Genomic DNA, 18,809 nt, shown 5'->3' with positions numbered 1-18,809 from the left:
AGGCAATATAGCACAATCTGAACTAGATTCAAATCCTGGTTCCTCTGTTGAATTGCTCTGTGAGCTTGAGCAGTTACTTAACATCTCTGAGCTGCAGTTTCCTTTTCTGTAAAAGGGAAACATCCTACATGAGAATGTTGTGAGGAGCCAAAGGAGAGCAAAATGTATGTCGAGGGCTGGGCCCTGCACGTGGCACAAAGTAAATGTTGAGTTAATGGCAGTTGTGAGCATCGCTGGCATTTCCTGTGATTCCTACCTGAGGCTTAGGCCAGTTTCGTTAAGCTCGATATAGCTTCCAAAAAAGATGTGCTAATTGGATTATTGCATTTTCATGCTCTTATATTTATATATGTGTGCATGGCTTTGGAATCTACACATGTATATATTTATCCATTCAAGTTTCTCTTTTAAAAATCTGTAAGAATTATATTTTTGAGTCATTGAACCATGAGGAAATTGTTTTTCAAAAAAAGATTGCTATAAGTGATCATTATGTAGGCCATCAAAATGGAGAATAATGTAGAACTGGAAGGAAGAAGGAAGAAAAAAAAGAGGAAGAAGCTTGATGTTCATACAGAGCCGTTAGTAGAGCGCATATTGTTATAACCTGGGTATTTAAAAAGAGCGGCACTCGCCTGCCTTGTTTCGAGGTTGGGTGGCACAGACAAGGCTGTTTCGGGCTTGGGATGAATATTTTTTTGATGAATGCTACCACGTGCCGGCTTGTAATCAGGAGTGGCTTATCAACAGCTTTTCCCAACCTGACATTGCACACGGAATGCCCCGACGGAGGAACGTTAGCACTCTGAATGCTTTCACAGTTGAATTCCACACACATGAATTATGACAAGTGAGGCGACTACTCTGTGGTTTGTTGTGTCTGGTCTGGTTCCTACTTTTAAAGTTGCAGTTGCGTTTGGTCATTGGAAGCTTATTTTCACAGTCTGGCCAAGCCAGCAGGGTCCCGGGGCTCTGTAGGGGACATAAACCACCAGCCTTTAAGTTAGAGTGCTCAGTAGATAAGCATTTCAAGACTTCATTGCATCATACAGAAGGACTTATGGGCTTATTTTACATACACTATTTGACTTCATTTAGATATTTCATGGAAAGAAAAGCCTTTTATTATCACCGAAGGAAAGGACTGCCAAACGTTGTGAGGCTCAGTTGAAGTGTTATAACGGAGGTACAGAGCGCAAATACATTTCACCGCCTTACATAATGGGGTGTTTAATAATAGTTGTTTCTTTAAATTCAGCACATGTATCTTAGATATTTGCACTTGGTAAATTATAGGCTGCGGTTCAAGAAACTCCATTTTGTGTGTGTGTTTTTAAAAATTTGTTTGAATAAAAGCATGGACTGAATTTTAAAAATGACCGTCGAGTGTGTGATTTATGTTTGTTTCACGCGCTCAGATTGAAGCGTCCACGCCAGGAATGAGCACTTTCCCTCCTGTTTTGGAACAGATGGAAATGTGAGCGATAGCTGGGGCTGCTGACCTGCTTGGCCACAGCGTTGTTGACTGTTTTGTTGGGTGGCCATAGGCCTGTGGTGTGGATCGGGGGTCCGGGAGGAGGGGCTGGGAACGCGTTACACTGTGAGGAAGAGGCCCTTGGCTGTCTAGGAGGAAACCCTGCAATCTTGCTGTACCTGTGTACCTGCATCATCCCCAGGAACTGTACCTGCTCAGGTCGCCAGGGCTCAGGATCAACTGATTCTCCATTTGAGGCCTACTTGTGTTCTTCCAGAACGTGGGGAGCTGTAGGGACTGAATTGTGTTCCCCCCCAAATTCCTATGTTGAAGTCCTAACCCCTAGTACCTCAGAATGTGACTTTGTTTGGAGAGAGGGTCTTTAAGGAGGTAATTAAGTTAAAATGAGATTATTAGCGTGGGACCTAATCCATTATGATCGGCATGTTTGTAAGAAGAGGAGATGAGGACGTAGACACACAGGCAGGGAAGACCGTGTGAAGACACAAGGAGATGGCCATCCGCATGCCAAAGAGAGAACCCTCGGAAGAAACCAGCCCTACTGACGCCTCGATCTCAGACTTCTAGCCTCTAGAACTACGAGAAAATAAATTTCTGTTGTTTACGCCACCTAACCTAGGATACTCAGTTGTGGCAGCCTGAGCGAACTGACACAGGAGCAAATCAGAATCTACAGGAGGGCATGCCTCATTTGAAAAAGTCTATTTCATACTATATTACAAGTTGAAATTTGGAAAATCATGGCAGGAAAACCTTTACAGGAAGGAAAACCTCTAAAGCTTGGCCAAATCCACGTGGCAAGTAGCGCTGTATTAGTGCATGCTGCAGGACAGATGGTCCGCTATTTACGATGATTTGACTTGAGATTTTTCAACTTTCTGATAGTGCAAAAGCAATCCTCATTCAGTAGAAACCGTACTTTGAATTTTGAATTTTGCTCCTTCTCTAGGCTCGCAGTAGGCGGTACAGTACTCTCTGGTGATGCTGGGAGGAGGCCTGGCTCCCATTCAGCCACACGATCACGAGGGCAAACAACCGACACACTTAGAACCGTTCTGTGCCCAGACAACCAATCTGTTTTTCACTTTCAGTGCAGTATTCAATACATTATGTGAGATATTCAGCACTTCATTATAAAACAGGCTTTGTGTTGGATGATTTTGCCCAGCTGTAGATTACTGTACATGTTCTGAGCATGTTTAAGGTGGGCTAGGCTAAGTTGTGGTGTCCCACAGGTTAGGTGTATTAAATGCATTTTTACTTGGCGATATTTTCAATTTACAGTGGGTTTATTGGGACATAAGCCCATTGTAGGATGGGGAAAATCTGTGCTAACATGTAATATCTATTGAGCACTCACAGTGGGCTGGACCCAGGGAGAAGGGTCTTGCCTACATCATCTCCTCAAGTCCTCACCACAATCCTGTGAGGTAGGAGCTATTATCTCCATCTTATAAGTGAGGAAACTGAGACAAAGAGGTTAAGTGACATCCGTGGGATTCAGAGGCAGGCAGCTGTGCTCCGGGCTTGTCCACGTTTTTGCTTCTCCAGCCCTGGGAGGTCGGGGTCGAGGGAGGGGTGGTCATCCAATCCATTATGACTATTGGCTAAAAGATACTGGAAGTTGCTGTCTTAGACCACGTTTTGGTCCCACCACCAGAGAGAGGCTATCGAGTGTGTTGAGCTTGGTGAAGATGTCGCTAGTCATAATAATAATCACTCATATTACAGAGCACTTAGTGTGAGCCCTGATCGGAGCTTTGTTTTTGGTTTTTTTTTTGCGGCACGCGGGCCTCTCACCCTTGTGGCCTCTCCCGTTGCGGAGCACAGGCTCCGGACGCGCAGGCTCAGCGGCCATGGCTCACGGGCCCAGCCGCTCCGCGGCATGTGGAATCTTCCCGGACCGGGGCACGAACCCGTGTCCCCTGCATCGGCAGGCGGACTCTCAACCACTGCGCCACCAGGGAAGCCCCTGATCGGAGCTTTGAACCCGCCTCTTTGACCCTCACCGTATCCCTAAGTGGTTTTGCCAGGGCTTTCCAGCGGGCCTCCTCCAGGTCATGGGACTCTGGCACCTGAACCCCTCAAGCAACACTGGGCAACACTGCTTCCCCAGCAAGCCCCGCCCTTGCCCAGCCATCTGTATCTGTCACGGGGAAGGGAACAAGGGCAGCTGACATTTGAATTTTAAAATAGAAGAAACTTTGTTCTTTTTCCCCTTACTACAAAAGCATCGTATGATAAATGTAAAAAAATCTTAAAACCAGAGCAAAAATAAATAAATCATCTATAGTTCCATCCCCTAGAGAGAATGACTGCTAGTGTTGTTCTGTCTGCCTTTCTAGTCTTTTTCCCATGGAAATATACTTACTTTAACCGTAAATGTACTAATATTTTTAGGAGCAGCAGCGTCAGTTAGGAAAGAGCAAGGACTTTGGCACAAGACGAGTTAATATCACAGCTTTCCCTTCCTAACCGTGTGACTTTGGACATGTTATTTAGTTTCTCTGTCTCCATTTTGTGTCTTTAAAATGAGGATAATATATAAAACTCACTTCACTGGGGTTTGCAGTAGCCCAGTGTATGCAGTGTGCTCTTTTGTAGCAGCTGGCACACAGTGACTAAACTAACCATAACTTTAAGAAGAAAAAGTTTTTGTAACACATATCTGTTACTTAGCAACATATCGTTCAACAGACATTTGTTGAGCAGGTATGATTTGGGGGTTGTGTTTCCTTCTGTGTCCGTGTTTATTTTTCCAGCCCTTTTTAATGGCTGCATAGTATTTCACCATCACTATGAATCATAATGTATTTAATTTTTATTGGATATTTATTTTTCCCAGTTTTTGTAGACCATAGGCAATGCTGTGATATGTTTCTTTGCAACCTTATGGCTCATTTCTTCCCCAGTGGTTACTATTTCATTAAGATCAATTCCAAAGAGTAAGGGGTGAACAGGAATGCACGGTTTAAATGCTTCGTTGAAGCAGGGCCAAATCCCCCTCCCCGCTCACGCCCGCAAAGGCTGTGCCAGCTTACTGTGAACCTGGCCATGGATGAGAGTACTTATTTCTATTTGTAAAACTTTGATGTAATATTAGATTGATGTGCTTAAAAGATAAACAAGGCATCATTCTTCTCTGTGGGTGACTGACCCAAATCCGTTACGGTGAAGGACAAGCAGCGACTTTCAGAATAGAGAGGGGAGAGACCAATCAGACACTGACGTACAGTTAATCGTGTGGTCCAAGCACAGATGACAATGACAGCTCTCATGTACGAAACCCTTACTGTGGGTCAGAAGTTCTCTACAGTGTTCTCAAACCGTGTGATTTAATCTTCACGGCAGCGTTTTGAGGTGGGGACCCTTTAGCCCATTTTACAGATGCAGAAACAGAGGACTTTAGAGAAGTTATGTAATTTGTGCAAAAAAGCACACATTAGGTTACCGTTTGGCAGAGTTGGAAGTTGAAGCCAGGCACTCTGACTCTCAGGTTCTTGCTCTCGTCCTGGGGTACTGGAGATGGAGCTGGAAACGCGGATGCAGGAGCCACCACGTAGACGAAGTGAGACCAGGCCTGGTGGCTGGCTGGTCTCGCGGGGAAGGCTGACAGGGTTTCTAGCTTGTCGGAATAGAAGGCACAGCTTTGGCAGCAGACATAGGGAAGCAGAGAGGGGGAAGCCATGTAGAGCGAGTGTGCAGATTCGGGGTATATATGGGGCTATAGAGACTGGGGCTGGAGATCTCCCAGGAGATCCAGGTGATCTCCCTTATCCTGTTCTGTGGCCTGTGTGCATCATCCTGCTTAATCCTTTCACCACCCCATGATGTAGGAGTTGTTCTTACCCCCATTTTATAGCTGCAGACACCGAGGCCCAGAGAGCTTGAATAACTCAGTCCTTGAGTATCGCAGCCAGAATCAGACCCCAGGCAGCCAGATTCCTGGTCTGGGCCAAAGCCGATGGGAAGGAGAACTCAGTGGAGAGTTTGCACCCTAGGAACCACTGTTGGAAGTGGTCTCTCCTTCCTTTTGAACTTTGTAGCGATTACTGTCTGTAGAATTCATCTGGCAATTAATCATGTATTCCCCGTGACACAGCTTTCATTGTTGTCCTGACATGTTATTTCGATCATGTATTGTAATTTAACTTCTTGTGCTGGGCAGACAACTGAGCCTTGATAGCCCCGTGACCCAACCCCCAAACATGTGCACCACAGTTCCTCAGAGGGGGACTCGATAAATGTTTGACTGAATTTCATTTGAGGGGTCTTACCCTGCAGACTTTAGACAGTGACATTTGGGGAGGGGCAGGGGGCGGGAAGGAAGGCGAGCACAGCACCTAGGATTGCGATCCGATGGAGTTGGGAGAACAGAGAGGAGATTGAGGACTAGAAAGCATCTCTTTTGCACCGGTGATGAGAGGACAGAAGGGGTGTCTCGGCCACCTGCATAAGCCCCTCTTCTCCTGTCTCCTTCGTCCGTGGGGATGTCCCCTGCGCTCCGGTTGTACTGCCTGGGCTCACTTGGCTTTGTACTTCCCTCGTAACCAGGATTTGCTGAGTGCAATTGTAACCCTGTATTTCCAGCTGGGCTTCGTCATGGGAGGCTTTCCAGATCTTCTCATGTTTCCCATTGGAGCTGTTGGAAGAGTGGTTCTCAGTAGTATTGGGTACCATGAAGGGAGGAGACTTGGGTTCCAGATACAGGTGGCTGCATCACTTACTAACCATGGCCTTGGGTAGAGGACTTTGCTTCTCTGAGCCTCCATTTCCACATCTGTAAGATAGCGGTACTTACTTGTGAGGCTTGTAAGAGCCTGGATAGAAATGTGTAGTCAGGGAAGAGTGCTGGGCCTGGCGAGGGCTCCATCAACGTTGGCTGGTCTTAGAGTTGGATATCTTCAGGAGCGTATCTAGAGGCCTCCCACTCTGTTGAACACCAAGGTGAAAGGCCAGTGTGTTCCTTTCTCTTCTTGTGTTTACGACAAACGTTTCACCACTTTGACTCTTGGACACTTTTCACGGATGGTTTGGTCCTAATCATCAGCTCCTCTCCTGGTCCCCTGAGCATTTCCAAAGCACCGCATCCCGCCCCCTTTCTCAGAGGGAAGTGTGGCCCTCAGACCTTGGACCACTCCGAGCCTGGTCATGGTCCTCATCTTTGTTTACCAGGATGATGATGATGATTAAATTTATTTATTTATTTTTGGCTGCGTTGGGTCTTCGTTGCTGTGCGCGGGCTTTTGCTAGTTGCGGTGAGCGGGGGTTACTCTTCGTTGCGGTGCGCGGGCTTCTCATTGCGGTGGCTTCTCGTTACGGAGCACGGGCTCTAGGCGCGCGGGCTTCAGCAGTTGCTGCGCGTGGGCTCAATAGTTGTGGCTCACGGGCTCTAGAGCACAGGCTCAGCAGTTGTGGCGCACGGGCTTAGCTGCTCCGCGGCGTGTGGGATCTTCCCGGACCAGAGCTCGAACCCGTGTCCCCTGCATCGGCAGGCAGATTCTCACCCACTGCGCCACCAGGGAAGTCCCTATTATTATTATTTTTATTTTGTAAGAATTAACTGGAACTTCTTTTTCAGTCATTTCATTAGTCATTCAACTTTTTTGTTTTCTTTTGAGGTGGGAGACAGATTACTTTGAGGCAGTGGGTCAGATGGAGGTGGCTGGCTGGGTAACCGTATCCCCGCTGAGTCAGCTGTCTGCTCAGACAACTGAAAGCTGAGGTATGCTGATGACTCGTCACCAGCCAGCGTCACATTAACTTGAAATTCCATTTCTGCTCCTCAGCTGTGGGCGCTTGGATGCCTTTGTGGGTTGTTGGAAAGCACTCCAAGTATTGTTATCGATCGGATTATGGAGCCTGGAATTGTCGGTTGTCCCCTGAAGTGATGTTTTCCATTTGAGACCAAGGCATAAAATTGTGAAATGGGATGGTTCAAAAAGGTGGGATTCGATGCTGTCAGTTTTTAGAAAGGGAACGCCAGGCTCTGACAAAGTCATTGACTCACAGAGGTTCTCCAACAGTTGGCAAAGCCGGGACAAGGTTTGTTCTTCCTACGGATTGGTCATCCAGCACCCACCCCCCTGGGTCTTATCGCCCTTCTGCTGAAATTATCGGGGCAGCTGTTTGTTTTGGGTCTCCTTCCTTGAGTGGAGAGGCAATCTCAATGTCAGGGATGGTGGCTACCTCAAGGCGCCCTCGGCCCCTCCTCCTGATTCATCGTATCCCTGAATCACGCTGTAGCCTTGGAAAAGAAGTCTGTTCAGTGTGTTTGTTCTCTGGTATCTGCATGTTCTGTACATCATCCATCTTGGGTGATGGATAAGGTGGCATACGGGGTTACTTTGCCTCCCTACCGTAACATACATGATGAAAGAATAACGCTTAGTAAATGAGGATGTTTATCTTATTATGCTCTAAGAATTTTAACTTCCTTGTTGTTGTGGTTTGACTTCTTTAAGTTGGGCATGAGCTTGGAAGATGACTTGAGGGTGGGGGGCAGGGGCAGGGCTGGTATTATTTGCTTGAACAAAGAGTTTGGCCTCTCTGGTTTTATTCCTTTAAGTCATTGGTATTTCACCTCAAAGGCCTGTAGTAAGAAGGCTTTTGTTCCTAGTTGGAATATTGGGACCCATAGAATTCTCTAGAAGAGAGCTTTGGCCCAGCTGTGGTGGGACCTGGTGCTTCATCCCACAGAGTGATTCCTGTAAACAGCAGTTTTTTTCGAAAGTTATTTTCATTTTTTTCCCCTTTTATTCTTTTTTAATTTTTTTCTTCCCTTTCCAATAATGGAGGGCTCTTCCTTTTCACAGTTGAAGCCACTACCTCCTTCTTGATTATAAAGCCGGCAGAAATCATCATTTGACAAGGCATCTCAAAGAATTGCAGTTAATATTGTGACCTAGTTGGTTGCTTCATTTTTTAAAAAGTTGTTTTATTCCTCCCCCATATCAGCTCTATATGCTGATGATGTAATCGTAACTTCTCCCAGAAAATACGGATCCCATCTATTCATACGACAACCTCCGATTTCACCGTGGCGTGTCCCTTCCCACAGAATGTTACCGCTGGGGAAACTGAGGCTTGGGTTTGCTCCTCTCCCTTCTTCTGCACGACCCGCCATTGTCAAAGATGACAGTGATAAGTTTCTTGTTAGTAGCATCATCACTGTGAATGTGATTCTTGTTCTCATCTAATAGAGAGCCTTGGTTACCCACAACCCACTTCCAGCTTTTGAGCAGATACATAGGGATCCACTCTCTAGAGTGAAGATGAAATGATATCATTTGTTTACCACCTGGAGTTGTTCACCACGGGCTGTGAAAAATATGTTCTCAATTTAAAAGTTAGAAAAACAAGTGTACCAGCTATCACAAAGCTCTCCCCTCCAAGTAAACATGTTTATAGAACAAGACTCAAAACAAAATACTTGATCACGATAAGCCCAGCCAATGAAAAGAAAGTAAACATGTTTACCCACAAAAGCCTTTATAAAGCGCCCAGGTGGCAGCCAGCTCTCTGCTCACTTGACTGTTCCTCCCGGGAGCAACTGAGGCTCCCCTGGGCCTCAAGGACAGAGACACCACTCGCCCTGCCAGTAGGCGGCTCACCTTTATAAGCCCTGCTCTCTTAGCTCAGCCCAGTTTGCCAGCGAGGATGGAAGGTTTGTATTTTGTGCCACTGAACTGAACCACGAGTGGAAGGTATTTGTGAAATTGAGCCTGGAGTTCCCGTGATTCTCAAATAGCAACTTGTCATAGGTAGAGTGCCAAGTAGGCTTAGGGGGAATCTTCCTGGCTTCCTGAAAGAACCCAGATTAGTATCACATGTAATGACCTTCTGTGTCCTGGGCACTGTAGTGTAGACATCCAGGCTATAAACCATGAATTACACCCAAGCCTGGCCTCACCCAGACCACTCTGGTGAAGGAACCAAAGGGCTCGAGCAGGAAGTTGGTAGAAAAGACAGGCGTATCCTGAGTGATACAGGGGTTTTCAGGGTACATGGAGTGAGCCTTCAGTGCTGTAAAAGAGAGGAAGGTTAGAAGGGGGATGACAAATTGTGCGTGTGGCAAAGAGTTAAGGACTTGAGGGATGGTGCCTTGTCTCTGCAGTCCAGGAGCAAATTCAGGAGAGAGGGCCCAGTCCTAGGTGGCTCTGTGGGAGGTTGTTAGTGAATTTCAGAATTCAAAGTCTTTTTTCCAGGTGGAGCAGTTCTAAGGGATGGTGAGATCGAAGTTTTGGCCATGCCCTCAGGTGTAGAGCAAGTGGTTCTGGTTAATTAGCACTTAATGAGCCCTTACTCTTATGGGCAAATATTATCCCAATTTTGGGGTATGGAGGAGTTTGCCCAAGGTTATAGCTAGTAAGTAGCATAGCCAGGATGGGACATGGGAAGTCTGTTCCATAGCCTGTGCTCTCAACTACTGCCCTACACTGCTTCTCAAATAGACTGGAAGCTTTTAGGGTAAGAAAGTTAAGATAACAAGGTGTGTATTCACTCAGTGAATGATTTTTTTTTTTGAGTGGTACGTTATCTGTGCCAGGTCTGATGTAAGCCTTGGCCAGGCTGTTGGAAGGACCGTCTTCATGGCTGTTGAGGTCGACAGAAGTGGCCACAGTGAAGGAATGTAGACCGAAATTGTGAACCAGATACTAAAACATCTGAGAAAGGTGTAGAAGAGCATCCTTGACATGTAGAGGCAAAAGCCATGTGGCTGGGTTGGGAGCAGTGGTCGCCTCACACACGGTCATCAGAAGAAGGGTTTTCAAGGATCAGGGAACCACAGTGGGGAGGGACAGTGGTGTTCTCCTTGGGGGTAGATGGCAGGTAAGGTAGACTGTTAGCAGAGCCAGAACTTGGCTCTAAGAAAGGGAATTAAAGAAAGGCCAACTCTTCCTTCTTCGTTTGCCTGAGGTCAAGGGATATTGAGTGAATGGCTTCTGGGAAAGGTGAAAGGGACATCTTTAAGGAAAGAGGAAAGTCTCCAGATTGTTCATGATGTTGGTCTCGGAGGGCGGTGGGAAGAAGTGAGCCCTGGGACCAAGATGAAGGATGAAATGGGATTCTAGAACGGCCGGGAGGCAACAGGATGAGGGTACATCTACTCCTTGAAGAGGGGGTGACAGTTAAGTCACTCATTGTCTTTGGCAGGGTTCAGACAGAAGCTGGGTTCTTACTGGGGAGATGGGGAGAGGCAGACAGATGCAGCAGGAGGGCCAGCCTTCAAGTTTTAAATGGAATGTTTAGGGGATTTTTAGTGAAGAAGAGGAATAAACAAAACAGGTTTCTGGTTAAGCCTCAGTGAACTAGAAAAGTAATTACACAGACACCATATTCCCCATGTGTTCTAATTAATCTAATGGGTTTACTTAAAAACCTGTTTTTGAACAGAGATATCAGTAAGTCCTCTGGTGAGTTGAAAGAAATCTTATTAGTGAAAGTTAAGTAAAAGTAATAGTGATTAGTTCTAGGGAACTTAATTGAAATGAACTCCAGTGGGCTCATGGAAGCCGCAGATGTGGCTGTGGTGACCCATTTGGTTAAATCTGGGTGACCATTTTGACTAGAACTTTCGAACTTAGCTGCTGAGATAGATGCCTATCTAGGGTACATTTGAGGTTACGATTATTTTAAAAACAGAAGTATTATTTGTTCTTCTTCTCCGAGCCTTATTAATTGAGGCAGATTGGCATTTTATTTGTGAGCTGACAACACACACCATTTTCCGCAGCCGAAGTGCTTTTTGAACTGGGTTCAACATTGTCAGAAAGTTATTCACAGGAGTTGGTGATGGAGCCTGCTCCACCCACTTCTGTTCTCTTTCTATTTTGGTGCTATTTGCAACAAAGGAGAAACTAAGTTAGTAAATTAGAGAAGGATTGAAGCTCTCCCAAATGCTCCCCTTCCTATCAGGTTGTGTAACGGATTAGACAGAGTGGGCCCGCTCTTCCTGTGGCTCAGGGACCTGAAGGAACACAGGTGCAGACCCCCTGAGATGGCCTTGGCCGTGTCCTCCCAGGTCTCCTGACCTCTCTGATGGAGCTGCATGAAGAAATCTATAAAGATTTATATGTATATATATGTATACTCATATGTACATGTCTGTTTGTGTGTGCATGAGTGTGTATGTACACATATACTTATTTGTGTTGTGTGGGTCTAAAAAATTCCACATATAGCATTCTCAAGCCAAGGGAAATCTAGTGGAGAAGCCACTGAATTTGAGTTTTGTGTCAGGGTCCCGGTAGGAAATAGGTGGCTTGTCCCTTTCCTGGGTCCGAGAGGACAAAGTGGGGGCACGTGGTGTAGCCTGGATACAGTAGCTGTAGGGAGAGGACTGCCCGGCGGGAGCTGTGATCCTTCATAGTCAGCCTCCGGTGCCCCGGTGATAAATGCCCCATCTTCTCTGTCCTCCTGAGATGAGACCTCCATTGGTTGTACCAGCTGGAAGCCAGAAGACAAGGGTACCTGTTGATGCATCCACGCAGGGGGGCCTTCCAAGACACACAGAGCAAGGTGGAGGGTTGGGGCAGCATGGCAGATGGAGGATCTGGAGGAACAAAAGGAAAACCATCCGGTCCATTTTGTTCTGTGACCTCCTTTGGGTATGACACTGCCAGATGCATGGGAAAGGTTAATGTGGGACAAGAGGCCCCAGGTGTTCAGGATGGTAAGGAAGCATCTAGCTTTACTTCCCAAAGCGTGGTGCCTGGACCAGTAGCACCAGCATCACGTGGGAACTTGCTGGAGATTTTCAGGCCCCGCCCTGTACCTACTGAATGAGACACTCCAGGGGAGGGGCCCAGGAATCTGTGTTTTCTTAGCCCTCCCAGGCGTTCTGGTGCTCCTTCAAGATTGAGAACCACAGCTGGATGTCTTGAGGTTTTGGGTGGCCAGCAAAGTATGCCAGTTTGCTAAAATGGCCACTATTACCTTGCTTGGAAATGCCAGGGACGAGCATGTTGTCTGTTTGAATCCCCTGCTTGGAAACTCTGCACGCTCCCCATCCTTTTTATTTTTCGGATAGGCACTCTTCAAAAGAAATGGAATAATGGATGACACGTAGGCCATGGGGGCTCATACCCCAGGCAGTTCATGCCTTTAATTTCCAAGTGCCCCTCTGAGCCATGCCAGGAAGTACCCGGCAGGGCCCAGACTTTGGAGGTTGTTTTTGAAAAACAGATGCAAATGCTGCCTGTGCTGTTGTTGTTTTCCCGGTGCCTGGCAGTGTTTGGTAAACAACTTGATTGCTAGGTCTTGGCCTCAGGGAACCACAGCTGCTCTTTCCAGCTCCCTGCAGACTTCTGCTGAGCAAGGATTGCTGCAGGGAAAAATAAAGAGGGGAGAACAAAACAAGAGAACAGCACTGTTGTTTTGTGGCTGCTTCTACCTGTTTTCCTGGAGCTGTTTTGCAACTACAGGCCCTGAGTTTTGATTCCTTACTTGAAAACACAAGGCAAGACCCCACGGCACCCCAGGCTTATTTCTCTTTGGTCAGAGGGGGGAGTGGCCGCCGCCGGACTTGGAAAGCCTGTTGTAGTAGCCACTGGAAGGATCTCTGCATTTTTAAATATGTAAATTGAAAAAGGAGAAAGCTTCATTCTTTCTAATGACCCCCAAGATGGTAATCTGGCTTTTCAAATCTCCGGGAAAACAGACTGAATGTGGCACAATTAATGGTTCAGCACTTCTAGGCTTTTCTCTAAAATATTTTAATGGGCTTTTAATTTATTGCAGCTCCTGACTAGCAGGGTTGAGGCAGGGTTGCTGCCGACCCACTGGGCCAAGGTGCTCTCTGGGGCTGTAAGTGAAGTGGGAAAGAACAAAGGCCAGCTGGAGTGTCAGTCGGGACCTCCCCAGGCTGAGCCCCTGGAGCTCACTGGATTCCTGGCCCTGCAGTGGCGCAGCACTCTTCAGAGTAGAGGCAAGGGCGCAACTTCATCAGAGTTCCCTGGAGTATCTGGTAGAAATGCAGATTGATAATCGCTGGGCAGGAATCTGCATTTCAAGCTGGTGCCCTCGTTCCATATCCAGTTTGCGGTCCAGGACCTTGGTGATTGACAGCCAGTGAGAACGAGTAAGCCTAGGTGGGAAGCAAGTGATGGTGTTGCCAGATGTTTTTTTTTTAAATTTTGAGACCTGCATGTCATTTTAAAGCATTCACTTTTCATTTACTCCAAAGTTCTCCATTATTTTCGCTCCCCCTCCCTTCTTAGATCAAGCAGCCTTCTTCCTAAAATCCTTTTCTTTGGGCCTGAAATGCATCTTTCTGAATGTCCTTGTAGAGAGGTGATAAACTTTTGTTTGTCTGAAAAGATCTTTATTTCACCCTCATTTTTGAAAGGTAATTTTTCTGGGCATACAATTCTAGGTAGATAGTTTTTGCCTCTGGGCAGTGTACTGGATCATTTATGTGGATACTATCTTCTCTTCTGGTGGGGTTTTTTTTTTTTTCCTCCTTTTAAATTTCAGTTGCTTTGTTTTTCATTTCTAGAGGTCAGAGTTTTGGTTAGAGTTATAGAACTTGATTTTATAGTATATATGCGTGTATTTTATATATGTATATACTATGTATTTTATAGTATATGTACTGTGAACACCTAAAAAGCTATAGTATAGTATATAGTTTGTGGTATTTTGGTTAGAGTTATACAGCTTATATTTTATAGTATATGTGCATGTATTGTAGTGTGTATATATATAGTATGTATTTTATAGTATATGTACTATAAATGCATATTAAAAACTATAGTATCTGTAGTTTATATAGTATTTTGGTTACAGTTACAGAGCTTGTATTTTATATATATGTGTATATGTGTATGTATGTATTATATGTGTGTGTATATAGAGTGTATTTATAGTATATATACTATAAGCCCATATAAAAACTACAGTATATATCATTCATACAGTATTTTGGTTAGAGTTATAGAGCTCGGTGGAGATGGAATTCCGTGTTGGGTCAGTTGGATCCTTAACAGAACACACAAGCAAAACCAGAAAAATTCCACGCACCACGGTGATAGTTTATCCCTTATTTTTGGATATGCCTGGGGACTGTAATGTTTTAGGAAGTCAAACCGGACAGCACTAATGATACTCTTAAGCGTTGATTGACTAACTTACACCTTAGCTAGAAGCCAGACGCTGCTCCCATGCTGAACGGAAGCGTGATTCCTCCCTCGTCACTGCTGTTCTTTGGTGTGTCTTGCCTGTTTCATCCGCCTGTAAGCCTTTGACCGTGATGTCCTGAACTGATGGGATCCCTTTTCCACCCCATCTTCCAGTTCCTTCCAAAACTTGCCCCAGATAATAGCTCTCAAAAGCCCTTAACTGCCCAGATACCTACTGTGTTTTCCTGTGTCCACTTGTGCAGCTTCTCTGTGCTTCCGAATCCCTGTAGAATTGCAGACCTGAGCCGTGGCGTAACTCTAGCCATAATTTGTTACACGGGTTGCAAGGGTTCTTTTTCTTGTCTTTTTTTAATGTGTACTATTAAAACGTTAGCTGCTGTCTTTGAAAAATGAGGAAATTTCACAAAATAGTCATCTGGATTTCTGCCTTTGTTCGTGGAATTGAAAGCTCCTGTAGCCCTGGGTTCATGTTGCCACGTGGCAATAATGGGCTTGTGGAGCCACTGGCTGCCGTCTTAGCTGAGAAAGCCCGGGGCCTCCAGTCTGCCGCCTCCCTCCTCACTCCCTGTACCTTATACCTGGCCTGCCTCGTTCACTTGCATTGTCTGCTTGGTCATTGTGGGACGCCTTAGCTTTCCCCGTATGAACAAGGAAGCTCAGGTCGGAAAGGTTAAGTATCCTCTGCAAGGCCTCGCAACCAAAACTCACTCAGGCAAGCTGCAGTCAGAAGAGTGTCTAGTGCGAGGTAGGCACACACAGGTTTTTTTTTTTTTTTTTTTTTTTTTTGCGATACGCGGGCCTCTTACTGTTGTGGCCTCTCCCGTGGCGGAGCACAGGCTCCGGACGCGCAGGCCCAGCGGCCACGGCTCATGGGCCCAGCCGCTCCGCGGCATGTGGGATCTTCCCGGACCGGGGCACGAACCCGTGTCCCCTGCATCATTAGGCGGACTCTCAACCACTGCGCCACCAGGGAAGCCCTCAGCCCCTTTCTTTTTGCTACGTGATGTCGACTTAGTAGCTTTGCAGAGCTTCCGTGAGCCTTGGAAATGCTTCTTGGGTGTTAAGGCTACTTGAAGTTTGCACGATGGGGCTTTATCATTTGGACACAAACTGTGATTGGCAGTATCCACCTTCCTTGGTATTTTGGTAGAGATACAGAATCTCAGGCCCAGTTTCAGACCAATGAATCAGTGTCTGTGGGGATGGGGCCCAGGAATCTGTATTTTAAAAAGCTCTTCAAGTTATTCTTCCACGTACTAAAGTTTGAGAAACACTCATCTATAGTACATGTGGGCACTTTTCCGTAGGAGTTGGAGCTGTACTCTTGGGAGAGGAGTGGAAGCCTTCCTTGGGCACCCAGTGAATGTTGTCAGCTGCCGAGGGTGCAGGTGCACTAAGGCTTGGCACTAGTGCCAGGGTGAGAATTCTTCTGCTCAGATGCACGACCCTCTGCCCACAGCTCAGCTCTGGTGTTGATGGCAGATCAGCATAGGAGTGATTTGTGTTAAAAACCTTCTTTTTAATCTGGAAGCTAATAGTTTAGGTTATTTGGAATAAGTGTGCTTTAACCAAAAAGGCAAAGATGCTGAGAGGAAGAAGGGACGTGGAGAGCATCAGTTCATGACCTGACCTTGCAGATTAAAGAACTGGGGTCCTGAGGCATTAAATGGCTTTCCTGGAGCCACACAAGTGACTGATGACAATACTGGGTCCAGGATTCAGGCTTCTCCACTTGGACGTCTACACGTTACGTAGTATGTGGAAATATCTCCGAGTCTTCCTTCTTATGTAATTCATAAACATTTGTACAATTATTTTGGAGGAAAATGACTATGGTTACCTCTCTTCCCAGTTTGGATGTTCACTGTTATGTTTGAAATAATTTTATTTTCATATATTTTTATCTTCTGGAAAAGAGAGTTACTTAATAGGAATCAATACATTTATCCATGTCAGATTTGAGCTAAAGCAGCTTATTGTTACCTGGGCACTTGATAATTGGACAAAAAATATTTTTGTAATGCCAAACTACATAAAATATTTGGCACAAAGTCTGCAATAAACAACAACCTTTCAGGGTACGTGTTCAAGTAATTGGTAACTGTATCTTTCAAAACATTATTTCCGGTTCATATTTTACAACATCACACTTGATATATTGACATACCCTCGTTTGAAAGGTGTTTTCCCCTACCTCTAGATTCTATGTCTGTCGTGCTGTTTTCAAGTTTAAGGAAGTGGTGGTTTTAGAAGTTACATCTTAGCTGTGTGTAAAAAAAAAAAAAAAAAATTTTGTATTGCAGTGTCCCAGGAGCTTTTGCTGACAATTCCAGTTTCCGAACGAAACATTTGGGCAATGGTGAGGGCTTCAATCCCTTGTCTGATTTGCTGTCAACCATGAACGGACGGATGTGATGCCTGCTGGCCAAAAGGGTGAGTGAACATTTACGATTATTCGTCTGAAAGTTCATCAGACTAAATGTTGGCTGAAGGGGTCCTGCACGGTGCAGGAAACTGAAAAAAGGTCCCAAATTCATCAGAACAATTACACTGAAGATGAGAGACTCTCGTTTCGAAAGAAGAGTCACCCTGTCATTGTTCAGTGGTATAACCTTTTTGGATAACTTGGGCAATGATCTTAGGATTTGTAAGAGACATAATAGGGCACGGGAGAACTTTTTTTGTTTGTGTGATTCTTTTACGCATACACCGAAGGGCGGCCTACCTAGATTACGAGCTACGTGCGCAGTTGAAAGAGTAATTGCTTTTCTGGTCCCATTAAAACTTGGTGATAAAATGAACCACCTTGAAATAAGACAATAATAACCTCATCTTGAGTTGTGGGTGGTGGTGGGAGATTTAAGTCTGATTTGTTCATTGAGGAAGTCCCATCGCAAGCCTTCCACATGACTGGGGCTCTTGAAAAAGTTAAAAGGTTGGGAACTGTGGACTCTCAGATTTTCAGAAAGACTCGTGAGCACTTTTTTCTAGCATAGTTCTCCTCATCAGGTTATTCATCGTAATTTTTAGGGGGAAGTTAGAAGGGACGTGATGCTCTTTTTCTGTAGATTTGATGGCGTCTGTCATGTTCTTCAGAACTCACGGGCTCCCCTGTAGTAATGAATGAACAATTGTGACTCGCCTTTATCAGAGACAAGAATTGGTTGAGGCCAGGTGTTTTGGGTAAAAACTCTGACATCATTCAATGGTAGCTTTGTCATAAAACGAGGTCAGCTTTATAGGGAACCATTTGGTTTCAGTTTTGTAGTGAATGGCATTTAATGATAAGAACCATTGGCATAAACTCATCTTGTTTGTCTTAGTGGAGTTGTATTTGAAACAGATTCTATTTAATGGAGGGAAGTGTAGTGAAGTAGAAAGAACACTGTATTAGAAATTGGGAGACCTGATAGCTAGCTGACATGGGGCAAGTTGGTCTGTTTTGATTTCGTATGTTTAAAATAAAGCAGGTAGGTTAGAGTGTCGTGTTTGTCAGTGCTAACAAGGCCCTAGAAGTTGGCTGTTTACATCCCCTCACTTTACAGATGGAGAATCAGCAGCCCAGAGAGTCTGATGGAGATGTCCATGTCCCTGGGCTAGGTCAGAGCTGTATCCCAGGTTATTTTATCCTCAGTGATTCTCTCTAGCTTATCTCAATTACAGAGGTTGTGACATCCAAGCCCCGCAATTTTGTAAACCTTCTTTGCTGGTATGTGTCTCTTTAAGATGTTGTTTTGCATTTCGCTGTTTGGGCCAGCTTTTTAAAGATTTTACAGTTAGAGGTCATTTTGACAAATCCTTCCCATTTCATAGATGAAAAGAGCCCTGCTGAAGCAGCCAGCCCGAATATCAGGCTCAAAGAGCCCGTGGGCTTTAAAATTCACTTCCACTTAGGCTAGTTTGGTCTCTGACTGCTTGTCCTTTGCATTTCATTCTGCTGGAGCTGGAGATAGAGGAAAAACAGAGCCTTATATCTTCCTTAGCGTATTCTTTCATGGCAAGAAATAAAGCAAGTAGAAACCTGTAACACATAAGGCAAGGGTGTACACCATGAAAATTAATAGTTAATGGACTCATGGAACTTTAGATCTGTTAGGGTGCTTTGATCATCTTATGGGGTGGTCCTGGGCAAGTCCTGTGCTTCTTTCTCCTGTGAAGTTCTTCTGAGGTTT

At 45.4% G+C, this 18,809-nt stretch overlaps 1 protein-coding gene across 8 annotated transcripts in view; it reads left to right on the top strand.

Moving 5' to 3' along the window:
* The window catches only part of FOXP1 (forkhead box P1), a 598,032-nt gene that overhangs the window by 78,557 nt on the left and 500,666 nt on the right, over positions 1-18,809 (top strand). For all 8 annotated transcript variants that reach the window (XM_079934807.1, XM_079934808.1, XM_079934799.1 and 5 more), the window contains exon 3: positions 16,941-17,070. The gene's annotated coding sequence lies outside the window, so the exon portion shown is untranslated. The remainder of the gene's footprint in view (positions 1-16,940; positions 17,071-18,809) is intronic.

Source organism: Stenella coeruleoalba (assembly GCF_951394435.1).
Source record: "Stenella coeruleoalba genome assembly, chromosome: 10".
In the NCBI taxonomy this organism is placed as follows: Eukaryota; Metazoa; Chordata; class Mammalia; order Artiodactyla; family Delphinidae; genus Stenella; species Stenella coeruleoalba.
Note: the sequence above shows the minus strand (reverse complement) of the source record. Positions and strands in the feature narration are given on the sequence as shown.